General features: G+C 35.0%; 1 pseudogene; it reads left to right on the forward strand.

The window, feature by feature from the left end:
• Positions 1-212: 212 nt before the first annotated feature.
• The window catches only part of LOC114401983, a 30434-nt pseudogene continuing 16687 nt past the window's right edge, over positions 213-13959 (forward strand).

Here is a 13959-nt window from a genome sequence, read left to right on the forward strand (position 1 = left end):
CCCTTCTCCAACAAAAACCACCACAACCGTTGACCACGCCATGCCACCACCGTCAAATAGACAATCTCGAATACCTCCACCGTTATGGCCAAGTTCCCCTTCCTCCCTTCCATCACCCCCTGCATCCTCACCATGAACTTCTTCTTCCCTGTCATGAACTCCTTCCCAACAATTCCATGTGTTGCTCAAATTCTCTATTCCACGTAATCTGCATGTCCTTGAGTCTCTTCACCGTAATCACATTCCCATCATCGCGCATCGCTTTGTACAAAGTCCCAAACCCACCCTTTCCAAGCATTTACGTAGAGGCTCGAAGCAAGTCCTCAAGGTCAAACCTTTTCTCACCTTTGAAGAACCTCATTCGACCCCTCTCAAACCCTCCTCGAGCAATGTAAGAACTCAACGAATACACAATCTTTTCACTCTAAAAAATATCCGACCCTTTTCCCTTTTTCAACTTATAGTTCCTCCAGAAGTAGCAATACAAAAGCAATGACACTATTGCAAGAACCAAAACATCACCCATTATAACAGCTATAAGTGCCACTAGACTTATCTTCGAACCACCCTTTTCGTGGCTTTTATTACTTGTTGTTGATGGTTATGTTGGTGTTTTCAGCATTGAACTTGATGAAGATGATATAGTGGTTGTTGGGTTGTTGTTTGGTGGTACCAATGGTGAAGCGATGGGTTAAGGTTTTCGAGGACAAGTCATGAGACTCAGTCGTGAATGCACGACATGCCGCTCTAAGAAAATGGGTTAGTGCTGTTAATGTTCCATGATGTGAACTTTTGGGATGTGTCTGAAGTGGTTTTGAAGGCCAAAAGAGAATTGAAATATGGGTTACTAAAACCTTGAACCATGAGAAGAAGAAGAATAAAATGGAAAACAACAACGGAAATCCCTTAACAGTGATGATGCAGGGGAAGAAAAGGAAAAGGGGAGAAGGGGAAGCACGTGATGGCATGACAAGGACAAGGCAGTGATTAGGCTTGATGATGTGGCACTCTATCTTTCATGTTGTCACATGACAAAAGGGGACTAACGACAGGTACTACATTGAAACATTAAATTTTTTCAGGTACTTAGTTGAAAAAAAAAATGAATGTTAAGTAGTAATCTGAAAACGGTCAATTTTTCATATATGAAAAACATAATTAAGCCTTCTTTTTATTTTCTTCTCTCTCTAAAAGTAGTCGAACGTGAACCATTTCTCTATTTTTTCTCTATATTCCATATCCCCAATTAAGTCCTACTAAATGTAAAAAATAACCCTGGTTTTACAGGTGTAAAAAAATATAAAGGGTTAAGTTTGTAATTTTGCTAGCCTTGTATAAATATATATTAGATTTATCTTCTATGAGTTAAATTGTGTAAATAAATACTTCTCTTTATTCAATATTAATTTAGAAGGAACATTATTTTAGAAAAATCATTTAAAAGTCCTAAATGCACAATAGTCAACTTAGGTTAAGGCTTATTTGGTGGTGGTCATAAGCTTTTTAGTTTTAGCTTTTCAAATACAAATTGAAAATAAAGCTTGTTTCGCTAAAATCAAATTAAATTGATTTTTAACTCAATTTTAAAATATTTTATCGCAATTATTAAAACATAAAAAAAACTTTTAACTTTTGAATTTAACACAATAAGAGTCAGGAGGTTGTTGCTTCATGTACCTCCAAGTTGGTTCCTGCACTTTTTATTTTGCTTTTGGAATGCATAATCTGAAATGTAAAATTATATCCCAGATTGCACCTTCTTTTTTGGTTTCCAAAATGACCAATCTGAAAGGTAAAAAAAATATTTTGGAAAGGGTGTAGTGAAGCAACAATAAAGGTGCAAGGAAGCAACAACAAAGTAAGGATATCAAAGCCTAAATTCTGATTTCCCAGCCCAAGGACTGAGCTTGATTTCTCATGACTTCAACCATGAGTAGTTCTCTCAAGCTCGTACCGACACCATCACACAACAATTTAATTGCATAAATCGATCCCATTCCTTTGGTCCTGCCAGGTTACATACATGGGAGCTATACCTCATCAATTTCATTCACAAAACATGCTCACCGAAACACTATCTCCATCAATGAAATAAAATCAATTTAAAGTCATTTCAAAATTGTTCAACAAGTTATATGAGGGAGAAAGGGAGAAGAATTTTACTAGGTTTGTAGTGTGATATACAAGTCTTAATTTCTATTTTAATTATTATTTGAAATAATTTATCATTATACATATAATATATTTTAAAGTGACCAAATTGAAAAAGTAGAATAGACTCGAACACAAATACTAATACAATATTTAATGTTATTAGTGTATTATTTATATAAACATATAAATAAATCCATCTTCATTTATAGTATTAGTTATTGTATTTGTTGGAGTACAAGTGTGATGTGAAGTCCCACATTGTGTGGGAATGAGAAGGCTGAACATCATATAAGTGAAGGCAAGACCCATAAACCTGAGCCTTAAGGTTTTGGGTTAAAGTGTAGTCTTAAGTTCACTTATGTGATTGCTCATAATTCATTGGTATAAATCTACTCGTTTTACCCCCCCCCCTTGATGCATAACAATTGGTATCAGAGCTGATGGTTCAACTTGGTGATCGGCTCGGACGAATAAGATGGTGGCAATGGATCCTTGGCCTAAGAATCCCTTGTATCCAAAGTTTTCTTAGCAGTGGGTCCAAGCGGCGTGTCCTGTGGGTGGAGTGACGATGCATGTATCTAGAGCATGTGACCTCTAATGGCCACCATGGAATACTCGTGGATGATAATGGTTTCCACTCGAGGGGAGACTATCAGGTGAAAGAGACTCACACTTGAGGGGAAGATTGTTGGAGTATAAGTGTGATGTGAAGTCCAAATTGGGTAGGAATGAGAAAGTCGAATACCATATAAGTGAAGGCAAGACCCATAAACCTGAGCCTTCAGGTTTTGGGTTAAAGTGTGATATCAACATCACTTATGTGGTTGCTCATGGATTAGTGTAGGTAAAACTTAAAAATACTTCTACCTAATGTAGGTAAAACTCAATAACTTGTGCCTATCATTATTTGGTGTAGGTAAATTCATTAATATTAAAAATGACTTCTACCTACAACTTCTTTATGTAGGTAAAACTCCAAAAAACTTGTGTCTATGATCAATTAGTGTAGGTAAAACTCACACTACAAGAAATTTGCCATATACCTACAGACACTTTTCAAGACAATCATTAAAAGTGTGGGTATAAACTTCATATACCTACAAACATATGATAAATTGTACGTATAGGTATCATATAATTATAAATGTTTGATTTAGACCCTATTTGTTTCAGTGATGGATTGGAAATTATGGGCATAGGTAACTTATACCTACAAACATATGATAAACTATATATATATATATTGGTATTTCTATCACTATTTATTTTAGTGATGAATTTTGAACCATGACTATAGGTAGCATATACCTACAAATATATTGTAACTATTTGTTTTAAGAATGAATTTGAAACTATAACTATAAATAATATTGTTGGATCGAGTCGCCTCAGAATAATTAAGAAGGGGGGGTTGAATTAATTATTCCTAAACCTTTACTAATTAAAAAATTACTCTTTTAAGGCTTTTACTAAATTGTTAAGAGAATGATGAGTAAAAGAGAAACTTAACAAAAAGTAAAAGCGGAAATTAAATGCACAACGGAAAGTAAAAGAGTAGGGAAGAAGGAAACAAACACACAAGAGTTTTTATACTGGTTCGGCAACAACCCGTGCCTACATCCAGTCCCCAAGCGACCTGGGGTCCTTGAGATTTCTTTCAACCTTGTAAAAATCCTTTTACAAGCTAAGATCCACAAGGGATGTACCCTCCCTTGTTCTCTTTGAACCTAGTGGATGTACCCTCCACTAGAACTGATCCACAAGAGATGTACCCTCTCTTGTTCTCAGTCAAACCCAAGTAGATGTACCCTCTACTTGTACCACAAAGGATGTACCCTCTAATGTGTTAAGACAAAGATCTCAGGCTGTTAAACCTTTGATACTTTGTGAATGGGGATACAAAAGAATTCTCAGGTGGTTAGTCCTTTGAACACTTTTGTATTAGGGAATGGGAAGAATCAAAAGAATTCTCAGACTGTGTCATTTTGAGTTCTTTGACAAGGGAGAAGGGAGACACAGAAGAATTCAGGCGGTTAGTCCTTTGTTCTTTTGGAAAAGGGAGAAGAGAGACATAAAAAGAATTCAGGCGGTTAGTCCTTGGTGAATTCTTTTTGGCAAAGGGAGAAGAGAATGAAAAGATGAATAGCACAAGTTTTCAAGGTTTGGAAAAACCAGAAAACTTCAGAAAGCTTTTGGTACAAAGAAGAAGAAAAATTTCAAAGAGATTCAAGGCTTGTAAAGGATTGCATGAAAATAAGTGTTCAAGATACTTGAAATGCAAAACAAAGCCTTGCTTTTATAGACTCTTCATGTCTGGTCAAGAGGACCATTCAGAAGAATTATAACTTTTAGAAAAACTTAAAACCTATTTGAAAAAGTCAAAACCTTTTTGAAGAGTTACATCTTTTTGATTTTTTTTTCCAGAAACAGTCACTGGTAATCGATTACCAAATTAGTGTAATCGATTACACAAAGCTTTTAAGTGAAAGGATGTGACTCTTCACATTTAAATTTGAATTCCAACGTTCAAGGACACTGGTAATTGATTACGAAAACATTGTAATCGATTACAACCTTTTGAAAATAATTGGAACGTTGTAAATTCAGTTTGAAAACTTTTTCAAACTCATTTTGCTACTGGTAATCGATGACACCATTATGGTAATCGATTACCAGAGAGTAAAAACTTTTTGGTAAAGATTTTGTCAAAAACTCATGTGCTATTCAAAGTTTTGAAAAAACTTTTTAATACTTATCTTGATTGAGTCTTTTCTTCATTCTTTAATCTTGAGTCTTTAATCTTGATCTTGATTCTTGAGATCTTGAATCCTTCTTGATTCTTGAACTCTTGACTTGTTCTTGATTCACTTGAGTTGTTCTTTGATCTTTGAGCTTTTTTGTTCATCACCTTTGTCATCATCTTTTATTGTCATCATTGTTATCATCAAAACACCTTTGAATCACATTCACCATGAAGCTTTGCTTGAATATTTGCTTCTACAAATATAAACCTATAAAATATTTATTTTTTAATAAAACAAATTAAATTGACACTAATTTGATGCACACTAAACTTGTTAGTTTTTTTTTTTACAAAAATAACTTTTTAGTTTATCACCATAGTTTAGATTTGATTGATTTTTGTTAATTAAAATTATCCAACATTCAACTATAGTAGAATAATAAAAAATAACTTTTTAATGATTAAAATTAAAAATCTTTACTAAAATAAAAAATAATAATAATTCCATTTTATTTTGCAAAGGATGACTATCATTTCATTCTTCCTCCTGCTTTCCCTCCTTCCGCGCTCAATGTCTCCACTCTTTAATTCTTCTCATTGCATCACTGAATCTCTGATTCAAAAGCTTCTTTCCAAAACTCATTTACACACTCAAACTGATTGAAAACTCAAATGCTTCAAACACTCCTTTTGGTCCCAAATTTGCAGATCTCGTACATTGCCGATCTGCTCGTCCAATTCCAGCAAACTTCGATCACCGTTCATTGTTGACAACTAAATTGAATTTTTAAAAGCTACGAAGGGAGAGGGAGTGTGTGTGTTTGTGTTTCATTTTCTCCTTCTCCTTCTTCCTCCACTCTTACCATCTTCAAATCCCACAAATTTGCAGATCTCGAACACCGCGGATCTACTTGTCCAATTCCAGCAAAGTTCGATCACCGTTCATTGTTTACAACTAAATTAAATTTTTAAAAGCTTCGAAGGGAGAGAGAGTGTGTGTGTTTGTGTTGCATTTTCTCCTTCTCCTTCTTCCTCCACTCTTACCTTCTTCAAATCCCACACCTCTCTATTTTTTCTCTCTACAATCTTTACAACCTTTTCTCCCTCTCTTTCTCTCTCTCTTTTCGCAACTCCCTCTCCTCGCGTACCACGTTTGGATCCACGCACCCCTCAATTTCACAACAGCCATAGCAATCTTGAGTTGCGCAATCCACGTGCACGGTCTTCCAATTCGAGATGCGGTTTTAAACTATCACCATTTTCATTCTCTGGAGAACCGTAATCGTAGGTCATTTTCAGTGGAATTCGGAATTCCCAGTGAGAGTTTTTGGATTTTGTGTTTGTTTCGCATGCCATGAGGGAAGGTGAAGGAGGAGGTGATTGCGTTTAGAAGAATGCATCGCTGTCGGAAGTTGTTTCTCTGGTGGCAGTGTCGTTGGAAGTTTTGGCGAAGAAGCTGGCACGACAGCTTGATTTTACCGACGCCAGAGCATCCACTTCAACTATTGCTGGTTGTGTTGTCATTCCTGTCATAGGCACCAACTGCGAGGGTTGTGTGAGTTGGTTGAAACTGTGTTAATTGTTGAAATGATTTACTATTTGTTTTTAGCTTTGAATTGATGTCTGAAAAAAGTTGAAGTTTTGATCGTGTGCTTCTTAGGAATACTTGAAATTCTGTGGATTGGAGGCTCGTGTATTGAGTTGCTTCTTATTTTTGTTGGTTTTAGTTTTCAAATTAGTACCGTGGCAATGATATTGTCACGGGAGACGCCGTTTTGTTTTGTTTGGAGGATTTTAGTTCTTGTGAGAGCTGAGTTTTTGGTGCATGTGGAATGTCTTGGTTTGTTATTAACAAAAGGCAATTTTGGCAATCATTTCCGTTCTATTTTACTTTTGTTGTTGATTCAAATGTTTTCAATGGTTTGCTCTAACTGTAGTTTCTTCTTCCAGTGGGAATAAGATGACGGGAGGTCTAAATTGTTTTTAGTGACTTACATTAGTAAGTTAGGAACTTTAGAACTGTAAGTGCATAATTTATGAAGTTTTTTATAGTAATTTCCGTTTGATGTCGAGTTCTTCGCCGCGCAGATTCTCAAGTGCAAGGTCCTCTCCCTCTCCCTTTCTCTCTCTCTACAATGCTTTTGGTTATTCTATAATCCTTTGTCATTGTGAGTTTGCCTCTGATTTGATCTCATGTTCTTCTGTTCAGGATTAATCTTTTGATTTACCATTTTCTACCTATAACCCGATAGCATTAACAAATTTTAATTTGTTTCTTGATTCATACACTCATTTATTTGTTCAAACTAGATCCAATCTCGTTTTTAGATTCAAAATTTATTGTGGCAAAAATTTATGATAAATCAAAGTTGGCTCATGCATCAAGCCACTTAGAAAAAATAAAATACCATCCAATTTAGTTGACTTTTATATATGTGGTCAATCCTCTCCATTTTATAGCTTCATGATTCCTTTGAGCTTCTCATTTTTGTGATTTTAAATAATGCGATGAAATAAATAACATGATGTAGCATTCATAAAAAGGCGCTAGAGGGCTTGGATTTTAGAAAATGAAACAACATGACAACCTATTTGTTAGGATCCCAATTAATAGGCTAGTAGAGTGAAAGATATATGTGAGAAAGAAATTCTACAGGACCCAAGGCAGTTAGAAGTTATAACTTATAAGAGGGACAATTTGTTCTGGGTAAGCAGGAGTAGTGTGCATAAATTTTACAAGGAGAAAGTGAGGTATGATGAGGAATCTGATTGGTATCATTGAGGATTATATCTGAGGCTTGGGACTCGAAAATAGTTTTTCTCTCAACTAGGTGTTGTAGTGCTGAGGAGACACCTTCTGTATTTTTCTTTTCACTCGTTTTCTATCACTATTTCATTCACTTGGTTATATTTAATTGTAAAGAGCTGAGTTGAGGAAAACATTGATGTAGGTTTCATGATTGCTGAATGCATTCAATTTTATTTTGTTATTTTCTAATCTTAACTCGATATTCATTTTGGTCTCTTTTCTCTCTTCAAATTTGTCGATCAAACTAGTTGTCAAAATTGAAGTGAAGAACCTCTATATTTGTTTACAACAATTAGTTTGTTTTTGTCGTGTTCCACTGTTCCAGAGTATTTACAACAACCTTACAATTAAATCAGATTCCTTATCTGTGTAATATTATACTATTCACAAAGTCTCTGATCAATGATTTGATATTTGTATCCTCCAATTATCTTACTATATTTATTTTATTACTCTAAAAATGGATTGATTTTTGTTTTCACTATTTCATGAAAAAATTGGATAAGTAGTATTTCACAAGGTAATCACTGATCAAATTACTAGATTTATTCATTTCAGACATATGGGGTGGATCTTGAGGAGGGATTTTTTCTTTATGGACCTCCAGGATGTGGTAAAACACTGATTGCCAAAGCTGTTACCAATGTTGCATGAGCTAGTTACATTCATATTAAGGTTTCTCTACATACTCAATCCTTTTTTTATTAGTTTTGGTTTATAGAATGTTCCTTTGTTTAAAATAAATTTTTAAATGATTTAAATTTCTTTTATTGCATTGTTAGGGACCTGAACTTCTAAATAAATATGTTTGAGAAAGTGAGAGGGAAGTTCGGAAAAGAATTAGTCTAGCAAGGACATGTACACCTTGTACACTATTTTTTTATGAGGTCTGTGGTTCTTTCTCCTTAAGAATGTTGGTTAACTCTAATATTTTATCATGACATGATCAATTGATTCGAATTCTATAGACTAAAAAAATTCTTGTTTGGAATTATATTTCTTTGAATGAACTGTCCTTTGTTACTATTACAATCTGATTGTAACAAGTGCATTCATATTAGTTTATTTTAATTTTCTAGACATGTTATTTTATATAGGAATTTTGATACCATTCTTTTTTTGAGATCTAGATTGCAGAAGCAATGCTTAAGATTTTGCATGACTGTTATTTGCCTATTTCATTCTTGTTGCTTGAAGTTAATTTATAGATGACAAGATTTACCTTATGAAGTTCAGATGATAAGATTTAATAATACAATTGATTTTGTTGGAATATTGGTTCTTTCATCTAGTTGAATACATTCCAATTTAGTACCCTAGCATTAGGACTTCAGTATAAGATACTGATGAAAAGGATCATTCTCAATTTAATATCAGCTTAACAGCTTTAGAACCTAATAGGTGTCCCCTAATATGAAATGATGTAAACAAATTTGCATCATCTCCCATTTGGTGTTTTAAAATCATTTATTTCTCTTAAAAGAAAAAGTTATTACTTTTCTTATCCTCCAACAGACCCAAGACATGGTAGAATGTCAAATTATGCTAGAAATTGAACAAAATAAATAATAGCATTAGAAAATGAGCAAAAATATTTATTAAATAGCATAATCTATCTTTTTTTGTTTTTAAAACATTTATTTTTTAGCAGCAACTCATTTTTTTTTCTTATAGTCTGATATATATAGATTCTTTTTTCAAAGGTGTATTCTAATGTGTATTCCAATTGACTTGTTTAAGGTGACAATGTTGAGCCTACACATACTCTTGCAACCAATTCTGAAATATGAAATTGTATCCATGTTCAGCCCACTAGTACTTTTGCTTTCAGGTACTCACTTTTTCTTATATTTAAGTATTTTTATTTTCTTTATGGATTGGGATATTGATTCATACATACATTATTTCCTTTTTGACACAAATAAGAGCATTAACATTATTATTTCTATAGTTGCTAACAACGTTGTGATTGATTTACATACAACTATAAAAAGGAAAACCAGTGATTGTTCATTAGCATAAATATGAATGATCAAGTAATTAATTAACATGTAAATTTTTGTATCTCAGGGGAAGAAAGAGGAGGCAAAGGAGATCATGTTAAGAATCTATCGACCTAGCGAAATTGAAGAGGAGATGAGAGAGATGCAAGATTCGGTTGAGACTGAGAAGAAGGAAGAAAAGTTGAATGGGAAGTGGAGCTTAGCGCAGAAACTAAAGGGTGCTTTTAAGAATGATGTAGTTCAAAGAGGTCTTTATGTTGGCATCACTGTTCAAGTTGCTCAACAGTTTGTGGGCATCAACACTCTCATTTATTACAACCCAACCATTGTTCAGTTTGCTGGAATTTCCTCCAACTTCAAAGCTCTTGCACTCTCTCACATTGATGGAAGCTTGCTTGTAGAGCTTCTATGGAAGATGGATCTTTGAGCTTCAATGAGGTCCTTTAATGGTGATTTTCCACCATGGAGATGAAGCGGAAGACAAAGGAGAAGAGGTGAGGGGAGGCGCCATCCACTAGGGAATAAGCCATGGAAGAAGGAGCTTCACCACCAAGATGAGCCTTGGATAAGAAGCTTGGAGAGGATGCTTCAATGGAGGAAAAGAAAGAGGGAGAGAAAGAGAGAGAGGGGAGCACGAAATTGAAGAAAGGAAAAAGGGAGAGAAGTTGAACTTTGAGTTGTGTCTCACAAGACTCTCATTCATCAAAGTTACAACAAGTGTTACACATGCTTCTATTTATAGACTAGGTAGCTTCCTTGAGAAGCTTTCTTGAGAAAAATTCCTTGAGAAGCTTCTTTGAGAAAACTTCCTTAGGAAGCTAGAGCTTAGCTACACACACCCCTCTCATAACTAAGCTCACCTCCTTGAGGAGCTTCCTTGAGAAGATTCCTAAAGAAGCTAGAGCTTAGCTACACACACCTTTCTAATAGCTAAGCTCGCCTCCTTGAGATGAGAAGCTAGAGCTTAGCTACAAACCCCCTATAATAGCTAAGCTCACCCCCATGAAAAAATACAGGAAAATACAAAAAAGTCCCTACTACAAAGACTACTCAAAATGCCTCGAAATACAAGGCTAAAACCCTATACTACTAGAATGACCAAAATACAAGGCCCAAATGAAGGAAAAACTTATTCTAATATTTACAAAGATAAGCGGGCTCATACTTAGCCCATGGGCTCAAAATCTACCCTAAGGCTCATGAGAACCCTAGGGCCTTCCCTTGGATCTCTGGCCCAATCTACTTGGAGTCTTTTATTCAATGCCCTTGCGGGATAGGATTGCATCATTCCCTCCCCCTTGGAAAGGATTTGACCTCAAATCCTGAGGTTCTTCATACTCTGGACTCCTCCCCTCAACACCTGTAAAAAGAAAAAAAAACATATGTATTAGTGGTATTTGGTATGTTGAAGTAAGGTAAGGTCTGAAAATCCATTTCCTGGGCATTTTCCCACGAAGGAACATGGTTCCTCACCAACCTAATGAGTGGTGCTACATGTATAGAAAAATATGGGACAAACCTTTTGTAAAAGTTTGTTAAGTCATGGAAGCCCCAAATTTTTCTTATACTTGGTGGGGTGGGCCACTCAGGAATGACCTTTATTCTCTTAGGATTCATGGGAACCCCTTGATCACTATTTGAAAAATTAAGAAAAGTAACGCAATAAAACATACCTTTTTTCTGTATTTTCATATTGATTATTCCTACCAAAAAGTATGACAAACATAAGGTGTCCCATATGAGTACCTAAGTTTGTATTGAAACTAAAAATAAGAACAAACCTTCCTAATGGGTCCCTATGTACACACACCATGAAGATGTTAGGTGCACGAGTGATTTTACAAAAGAGGGTTGCACCACTCAAAAATTCATCATAACACCTATTTTAGGGACTTGGTGCCTAATAATACCTATTTTGGGCACCAACAAAGCACAAGGATTTAAGCTCTTGCGAACCAAACCCTCATCCAATAACTTCTTTACTTGAGGAATAAACTCAAGCCCAAGAGGTGTCACAATGCTAGCAAGTGTCTTTTTACAAAAGAGAAAATGTGGAGGTTGTCTAAGAGGGAAATTTTCTTTAATGTTTGTCTTTATATTAAAATGAGTTTCCTTCTTAGCTAACCTCTGGGAGGAGACACTTACCTCCTTACACTTCTCTTTAACTACTAATGGTTGTCCTTCTTCTGGGGGGTAGATTTCTTCACTAAATTCTTCCCCTTTTGCTTCTTCACTTTCACTAGAGGAAGGTGAAGTAGTAGCCTTATCTTGGCTACTATAAATGTCTTGGCCCCTCATAATCATAGTTTTTGTGGTGGGGCATTGAGAAGTAATATGTCCTCTTCCAAGACATTTAAAGCATTTCAAGGAGTTAGTCTTCTCTTGCATACTAGCCTTAGGGACTTGCTTTTCTATTGTCTTCCCCTTATCATCTTTGGGCTTAGAAGGTGTCACCCCTAAGATGCCTTGACCTTGGTCTTTCTTTGGATAAGAGTGAGAGCCATAAGATTTTGACGTAGACTTCTTTTTAAGTTGTTGCTTTACCCTTATTTCCCAAACTAAGTTAGCCTCTACATTGTCCTTCCCATGGAAGTATGGGAGGTTAATGTTAGCCTCTTGAGGCATTCTTTCCTTTTCTCTTCTATCGGAGTGAGGTCTAAGATGTGACCTATACCTTCCTTCGTAATAGTCACGAAGTTCTTCACTTAGGTTCTTGCAAGAGTTATGATTACTATAGGAGGCATGTTTTTCTCTTTTCATTTCTTTCATTATTTTTCTTCTTTCTTCCTCTCTTATTTTCTTTCTTTCATCTTGACTTATTTCTTCCACTCTTTTTTTCCTTTTTCTTTTCTCTCTTGTTTTTCTTTCCATAACTTGAGGGAACTCAACTCATCTAAGATTCTAGATAAAGGGTCTTTATGACTAGTACCCTCGCCATTAACACTAGATGAATGATGACTCATGTTGGTTCCTAAGTTGTGGTTCTTTCTTGTTGGAGGTTTGAAAACAAAAGTTAAAAGAAACTATGGTTGAAACTAGCCACAATAAACACTAAAAGAGGTGTGAAAGATAAGGTAAAAAAACTAATTGGTAAAAGGCAAGCTATCTAGGCGGTTTGACAATGGAAGGTAAAGGAAATAAGCTATGAAAGTAAGCAAGAAATGTAAACTAGGTCAATCCTAAGAGTGTTTGGATGACCACATTCAAGGTTCCCAACAAAACACTTACTATCCTAAGGAAAAATTGTCTAAAATTATTACACACAAATGGAAGTAGGGTGACCTATTGGAGGCTCCCAACTTACTTCCAATGAAAGGCCTTTTTGTTACAAAATTTGAAAGCAATGAAAGTACGTAAATTGTCAATTATAAAATTACAAAAAGGTCCTCAATTTTGGTGGTTGTTCTCTCTTTGGTGATTCACTCAATTTGGAGTGCTTCTTAGTCCAATAGCTCTTAAGGTGGTTGGCCCCTTGCTTCTTGACTCAAATTCTTCAAGGGATGATACCAATCCTCCTTTCCAATTCCCTATATGGCAACTCACAAACAAGGAAACAAAGAGACAAGCAATAATCAAAGACAAAAAAAATGAAATGAAAGTTAAACCAATGGAGTGTTAACAAGATAATTTTTCAAGGATTATTCAACAATTAAAGCAATGAAAAGGACATAGAAGCAAGCTAGGACTCAAAGAGAAACTTAGAATGGCTCTAGAGTAGAGTAAAAAAACTGAAAAAAAAAGACTCAACAAACCTCTAGCTTTGGCACTTGTCTTCACACTAATTTTCAATTGAAATTTCCAATTATAGAATAAATTTTGAGCCAAAACAACAAGCACACTTCCCTTTCACCTTTTTTTTTATACTGATTTTCCTACCAACTTGTGTGATTTTACTTATTTTTTCCTTTTATCCAAATCACTTGTTTCTTTTTTTGCTAACTTTTTTCCAGATGTCTAGAAAATTCAGTAAAAATTTCAGCTCAAAATTAGAAGTAACCAATTCTCGGTAATTTTTACAAGTTTGTATGTCCAAGCTGCCAGCACCAGCGATTTGTTTTTTTAAGCATGGTATATTGATTGCCTTGGGCTTACTTTCAACCTTCCTATGTATGTTGAACTCACTAGGATTGTTTACCACAGTTTTAGGAGTTCAATATTCACTTAGGATCAACATTTCAGCCAGCAATTCAATCACCAAAACTCAAATTCACAAAAGACACAATCATAAGGAAACCTAAAAGTTCAAGAAA

Source organism: Glycine soja, chromosome 20 (assembly GCF_004193775.1).
Source record: "Glycine soja cultivar W05 chromosome 20, ASM419377v2, whole genome shotgun sequence".
NCBI classification, from domain to species: domain Eukaryota; kingdom Viridiplantae; phylum Streptophyta; class Magnoliopsida; order Fabales; family Fabaceae; genus Glycine; species Glycine soja.